Source organism: Quercus robur, chromosome 3 (assembly GCF_932294415.1).
Source record: "Quercus robur chromosome 3, dhQueRobu3.1, whole genome shotgun sequence".
NCBI lineage: Eukaryota > Viridiplantae > Streptophyta > Magnoliopsida > Fagales > Fagaceae > Quercus > Quercus robur.
Genome location: NC_065536.1, coordinates 40,316,550 through 40,324,081, shown reverse-complemented (window position 1 = coordinate 40,324,081; position 7,532 = coordinate 40,316,550).

The following is a 7,532-nucleotide window of genomic DNA, read 5'->3' as shown; positions in this document are numbered from 1 at the left end:
TGCAAGTAAGTGCAACTTGATGCAAAGGTTATTCATAAGCATATTGTGACTAGAGACAATTTTTCCTAGTTCATCTTCCTCTTCAAGAAGCTGCTACGCCATAGGGTTTTGTATCCAAGGAGCTTCGTGATCTTTATCGTGTTCATGAATTAAAGAATTTTGCAGCCAATATCCTTCTCAAATTGGTGGTTAGTCACGTATTTGGATTCATGCATTAATTGGTTAGTCACGTACTGAGAGCCATGCATTGAAAAGGAGAGATTGTCACTACAGAACAAGTCCAATTGGGTATTGGGGTAAGGGTTCAATTGTAGGTTGGTATAAGGTATTGGGATTCCTTTACTTGTAACCGCTTGTTGTGATAATAGTGGATTCTCGGGAGTGGTGATCTTAAAATCACCTGGTGAGATTTTTGTCTTTGAGGTTTTCCCAATTCGTAAACAAATCACCGTGTCAACTTTATTTTTTGCTGCATATTAACTTAGTTGGTGATTTTTTTATACTACCATGTATATTGCATGTTAATTAACTTAATTAATTCACTTGGCTAATTAATTGGTTAATTTATCATAAGGAGTCAATACATTCTTGGCATATCATTATAAAAAAATAATCATATAAATTTTTTTTATATAAATAATTAATACACAATTATAGATAATTAATATATGCATTTACTCTATTGATTATTTCAATAAACTAATATTTTGATATAAATATAGACTTTTTCTTCCTTGAGATTCAAGCCTAAATAAATAAATAAAAATCAAAGAATGCACTACATTACAATTACATGACAACATGCTGACATCTTTCTAAAAACTCAGTATTGTGGATAATGAACCCAATTAATTCAACAATTATGGTGAGACTATCCCTCCTAGGTTCCCACTTGATGGTGGTTATTATCTCTAACTTGTAGGATACATGTCACTAAGAATGAGTGAGAAATTAACAAGGATGGAGACAATATTTTTCGCTACTTTTTCACAATTCTTGACAATATTTATCTGAATTCAACACTTATATTAATTTTATTATGAACTAATCCCAACAGATCATGTCAATCGTTATTAATAATTATGAAAAACATTGTCTCTCGAGTTAAAGGTGAGAAATAGCACCATCTCCCCTAGTCAAGACAAGAGTAATTTCATTTTATCCTACGCATTTTCTTTATACCTTATATCCTTTCCTTTACCAAAGGATAGCTTTGCTCCCAATCCAAATACGATCACTTCTTACTATTCACAACCTTATTTTCATAAGGAGTAAGTTTATTGCCTACCAAATGTATGGGGTCCACAAACACAAATGATAAGAAAATTTTGTAAGGAATATTGGTTCGTTTTGAATAATTTTACAACCTCTAAAATTTTAAATTGATAATTCCTAAGTTTCTTTTACTCCAAAGCAAAAAAAAAGCTATATTGTGAATTGATATTGTAAGGTTGAATTTAATCAACCATCTTATTGGCTTTATTCCATGCCAAATTTGCTTGTAATTTAATAATTAGTAACCCTGTTGAAAGTTCAAAAACGTGTACAAAAACACTTTTGAACGTTTAGACCCCCAAAAACCAACTTAATCAACACAAGCAATATGTTAAACAACTAGTGTGCGGAAACTTAACATATGCTATAATATGGAATTGGTTAAACAACTATCTAAGCCATAACAAAATAAACCACAGCAAATAAAGTAAAGGCAGAGATAGAGAGGAAGGAAGATGCAAACACAGAGATAACACCAGATGTGTTATCGAAGAGGAAACCGAAGACCTCGGCGAAAAACCTCTCCGCCGCCCACCAAGCGGTAATCAATCCACTAGAAAATACAGTTGGAATACAAGGACAGCAATAGACCCTCCAAGCCTAATCTACCCAATGCACCTAAGCGCTCCAAGCTTCTTGCTCCAACGAGGTTGCGTCGAACCTTTTTCTTTTCTAGCTTTCCGGATTCCGCTACTACACCGTAGCATCAACCAATGAATATTGGCTCCTTCCTAACTGCTTCCCAGAACTCCAAACGTCTGTCTCACAGAGATGATAATGGTGAGAACCAGGTTTGGTATAATGCCTCTCAAGGATTTGACAATGGAGAGGAAGAGAGTGAGGGAATTTGATGAGACTCTAAGGTAGAGATTGTGGGTGAAACAATCTAGTTTTTCTTTAGGGTTTCTCTCTCAAAATTCTCTCTGGAAGCTCTCTTTCAATCGTGGGTTAAAAGGGTATTTATACTGGAGTGAAGAGGAATGCGAAACGTCAGGTTTTTCCAAAACAGGGGTGGCTCGCGGCTTGACCTCACGGCTTGACCAAGTCGCGAGATCCAGTCGCGAGTTAACCGTATGGCCAGTTGTCCTGTTTTGTCCTGTAGTGCTCCAGCTAGCATGACTGTTCATCTTCCAGCATGCTTGGCACGTGTGCATCTTCTGGCGGGTTGAAGCCGCGAGTCCACCCGCGAGTCCCAGCCGCGACACTCTGTTTTCTTGCACACTCTTGAGCAAACTTCACTCTATCTCACTCACTACTCTTACAACAATCCCACCTAAATACAGGATTACTAAATGCTGAATTACAAGCAAATTTGGCACGGAATAAAGCCAATTAGATGGTTGAATAAATTCAACCTTACAATCTCCCCCTTTGGCTATTCCGTGACAAAACCCTAAAACAGACTCTAGACTTAACATGTGAGTTGGGAACAGTTGAACAAAACTCACTCACACCTAACTCTAGAAGCTGTGAAGCACTTGAATCATATGAACATAAACTCCTGAAACACAACAATACACCATGATCATTGTAAGCAGAAAATTATAAATGCATATGAACACAAGGGCATACAAGTTAACAAGCACAAGGCAAGACACTTGTATGCTCAACACTCAACCAATGCATAGCACACAAGGCATATGCATCTAGGAACAATCCTACAAGGGCACAAGAGTGACAGTACATTAACCACAATGTAGAACATTTAGATTAAAGTACTGATTTCAACACATAGCATAAAGGCTGCACTTAAGCATGGTACATACCATAAAGCCTACAAACTATGCATAAAACATAAACCCTAAAAGCTTACATAAGCATATGGGTACAAACCAACAAATACCTGAATAACATCATCAAACATATATTAAAGTTTAAACCAAGAGTATATGAAAAGAGTTAGAAACAGTTATACACCAAAACACAGTGTATCAAAACCATAAAAACCATAAGTTTAGAAGATAAGACAAATAGCAAAAGTATGACAAAAGTATGTGTGTACTCCCCCTATCACTATGCACACTTCCCTTTGAACTTTTCTCCCCCTTACTGAATGCTCTCCCCCTTTTTGTCACGAATAGCTAAAGACTCTCGTCCAACTTTCGTTGAATCTCATCTAGCTGATTCTCCATAGTCTCGAGGCGCATTTGGACATGGTTGTTTGTGGAGTAGAGAAGTGCCACAAGCTCATCAACGCGTTTCTGAATATGCTCAAGAACACTGCCAACTCTGTCAGTATGAGAAGCAGTTTGTGCTTGCGGAATACCAGCCGGTGAAGCTTCAGGAACATCACGAGATGCAGATGTGGTATGTGCAGGTGTCTCTGAGTCAGGGGCAAATGAAGGAACCGGAGAGATGTGAGCACTTCTTGGTGATTTGGAGGAGTGACTTCTGCTCGCTTGAAGAGTGAACAAAGAAATGGGACGTTGACGAGTCAACATTTTACCATCTGCAGGAGGAGTAATGCCTGCACTAAGGATGAGCTTCATGACGAGACTGTAAAATGGAATGATTCCTCGAGCTGTAGATCGACACGCGGTCTTCCTCAAGTTGTAGTAGATGTGAGCACATATATCAATGGGGGCTCCGGTAATGAGATCACACAGAAATATAGCTCTCCCAAGATTGATGAATGTAGTGTTGGACAATGGGTAGAGATTGGTGAACATGATCAACTTCAGTGTGGTCAGCTCAGGAGCAAACTTTGCGGTGCTGATGGAAGTTCCTGCACTGGATACCTCATGATCGTGTCCTAGGATTTGTAAGATTTCTCCAACCTCTGGATTTCGTTCATCATAGGGAGTTAAATTCACATTCTGAGGTCTGGTGATGCTGAGAAGATTTGCGATGGAGTCTAGGGTAACACTAAACTCTGTTCCTCTGACCCAGAAAACGAGGATAGGTCCAAGATCAGATGCATTTGAGAAGCATTCTTTGACCAGCTCATCCATTGGATCATCAAAGTTTCCGAACAAGTTTGCCCAGTCTCGTTTCTCAAAGATTCGAGGGATGAAAGTAGTCCCCAAGGTGTTGAACTCTACTACTCGCTCCACTATAGTTGTTGACTTGTCAAACACATTTGAGTAGGCGTGTGAGTTGAGGGGAACTCTGAATCTATCCTCATTGGGATCTTGAGATGCTTGAGATGATAGACGAGTCCTTTTAGCAACTGGGGATGCTGGTTCGTCAGCAACAATGTCTTTACCCCTGGAAGATCGACGAGACATCTGCAAGAGAATAGACCAACAGAAAAGAACCAAGCAACAATACCCCACAAAAGATTGTCAACAAGATTCAGTAAAACCAATATTTCAATATATAAACCCAGACTGAAAATAGTGCAGACCCAACCAAACCTTCCAACAAAACACAGAAGCACAAACTAATACATGCAACAAACTTGGTAAAAGTGCACCAAGACAAAGAAAGACATCACAACTGTCATTGAGACAGGTTAACATGACCATGATATGCAATAAGAAACAGCATTTGAACATTTTGAGCAGATAACATAAATCACTCCATCAGAGACATGAACATGGGGAAAATATTTCAATCATGAAGAAACCAAACATCCACACTGGAGCACGTGGTTGAGAAACACACATTATGTTATCATATCAACTCAGTAACCAAAACCAAACACATACATCAATATTCAGGCAAGTGTAATGAGTAAGTCACATAGACACCAAACCCATTTCAGAAAAGATTCTCAGATTCAATAATAAGCAAAAATCAGAACAATGAAAAACACATTGTGACTGCTCAGCATGAAAACAGGTGAGAACAATATCAAACAAGACACTCCATACCCATTACACATAGAGATAAGTATGACGAATACAATACCAGTCCAAACAGCAACAGAAATATGCAGGAAAAAGAAAATGAGATTGAGAAGACAAAACCCATACCTTTTCTAGATGATTTGGAGAGGAAACGAAGCACCAAAGGGGTTTGAAAAATGGATTCACGAAGAGTTTTGGGAGAAAGAACAGTTTAAAAAGAAGATGAACAGTTACAAAAGTTCGAGGGAAAACTGAAAGAGGTTTAAAAACTGCTCCTGTTTCTGCAAAACACGCGATTTTCGCAACTGGATTAAGTCGCCACATAGTCGCCAGATCAAGCCGCCAAATCACTCAGGAACAAAATTTTGAAAAATTTTTCTAAGTGTTTTTCGCGACTGGAAGGTCTACCCGCGAGTGAGTCGCGAGCTGAGCCGCGAAAATCTCTGAGTGAATCTCGCGACTGGACCTTCCACTCGCAAACAAGTCGCCAAAACTGACCAGCAAAGATGCGACTGAGGCTCGCGACTTGACATCCCCGCGACTGAGCCGCCAAAACAGGGCAAAAACTGGATTTTTGAAATTTTCAGATTTTTCAACAAAATACTTTCCAAAAACACCTAAAACACTCAAAAATCTTTTTGTGCTTGAATTAACAAAGATTGAGCATGTGAAAACACATTTTATCAAGTACAATCACACAAATGAATATGGCATTTATCGAATATAAACTTATGTGTTGTGTGTGGATATCAACAATGAGATAGTCCTTTGTCTAATGTGAAGCTTCAATGATCAATTCAACCAAGGCATACACAATTAGCACTAGATCATGTGACCAATCTCAATTATAGAAATATGAATATATGACCTCCCACATAACTTGATAACATAACTTGGAGCTTTTCATTTGACTCCACTTTCAGCCATAACATTTGATCTTTTGAGGCAATCATCTCTCATTGTGAGAGGGATATATAACATTTCTCTTTGAAAAACAGGCCTTTGGCCTTTTTGAATGAAATTTCACTTTTAATATAAGGTCGCTTACCCTTTTTCCTAGTCAAATACTAGAATGTGCGACAGGCTTTTGCAGCTCAATAACTCTTTTCATTTGGAGATTTACATTTGGTGAGCTCTTTTTAGCAAAACAAAAATAAAGAGTGGGAAGAGATATAGACACAAGTCTATGCATGTTTCAAGATCAATATAACCATTCACTAATCATTCATGACAAGCTTGAAGATCTATTTACAACAATCACATAGATTTCCAGATTTTTCCCACAGTGATATGAGTGCATGAAAACAAGCAATACTCGAAAATGCACAAAGCCATAAGCACAAAGGTACAAGGCAAAACGAGTTTTAAGACAAAACTCAACAAAGTCGATCAAGCTTTTTGATTTTCAAATTTTTATGTAATTTTTGGATTTTTGACTCAAGAAACAAAAAGATTGATAAATCACAATTAAGAAAAATTCACAAACAAACAACCAAAATCAAAAACAACAAGCATACCAAACAAACATAGTCACAAAGCATAGCAAGTATTAATGCATGGACATGTTGTAATGCTTATGCATGAGTACCCCTTTTCACCCACACGTCACTTGCGTTTGGGGTGATTTCCTTAAAGGATTGGGTACGGGAGTTAGGGCTTTCAAACCTTCGTGAGAAGCTTTCCAAGCAGTTGGTGAATGCACCAATCATCTTCATCACGTCCATCATTCCGGGATCTCCATTTTGCTCTCTAGGTTGATCCCCTGCCCAAGTTCTCCTATCAATTCTTGGTCCTCCTGACCTTTGAGGAGTGACACTGTTCTTTGCTCTCAGCTTTTGGCAATTTGGTCGAGTGTGCCCTTGTAGTCCGCAATAATGGCACACATACATTCCTCTAGGACCTCTTTGTGGTCGTGGACGTGACTTGGCACGAGACTCAGACCTAACCACATACTGATTACGATGATTCAGCATCCGTTGGTCCACCACATTCTTCTTCTCCTCCACCTCGAGCTTCACACCAGTAGGGTCAGCTACAACTGGATCTTTGGCTTTGACAAACTTCACTTCTTTGGTGACATTTCCAGTTGAGCTACTTCCTCCGGTATATCCCAGTCCGGATTTGTCTGAAAAGCTCTTTTGAGATGATATAACATCATCTAGCTTCTTGGTGGTGACCCTCTCTATTTTTGCATTTGCTTGCACAACCTCATTCTCAAGAAATCTCACTTTAGTGTAAGCTTCGGACAGCTCACCATTCAAAGTTTCAATCTCGCATTTGGCCTCCCTATACCGGATTAGGAGACTTTTGTAGTCCTCCTCAGCCTTCTTCATCTTTCTCACAGCAGCCTTGGCTACCCTTGTGTATTCACCCGACTTCTCCAAGAGTGAGTTGTAATTTTCTTGAAGAGTTGCTGTGCTTTCTTCTTCTTCAGCTTCCGATTCTTCAACAATTCCTAGTGAGTCA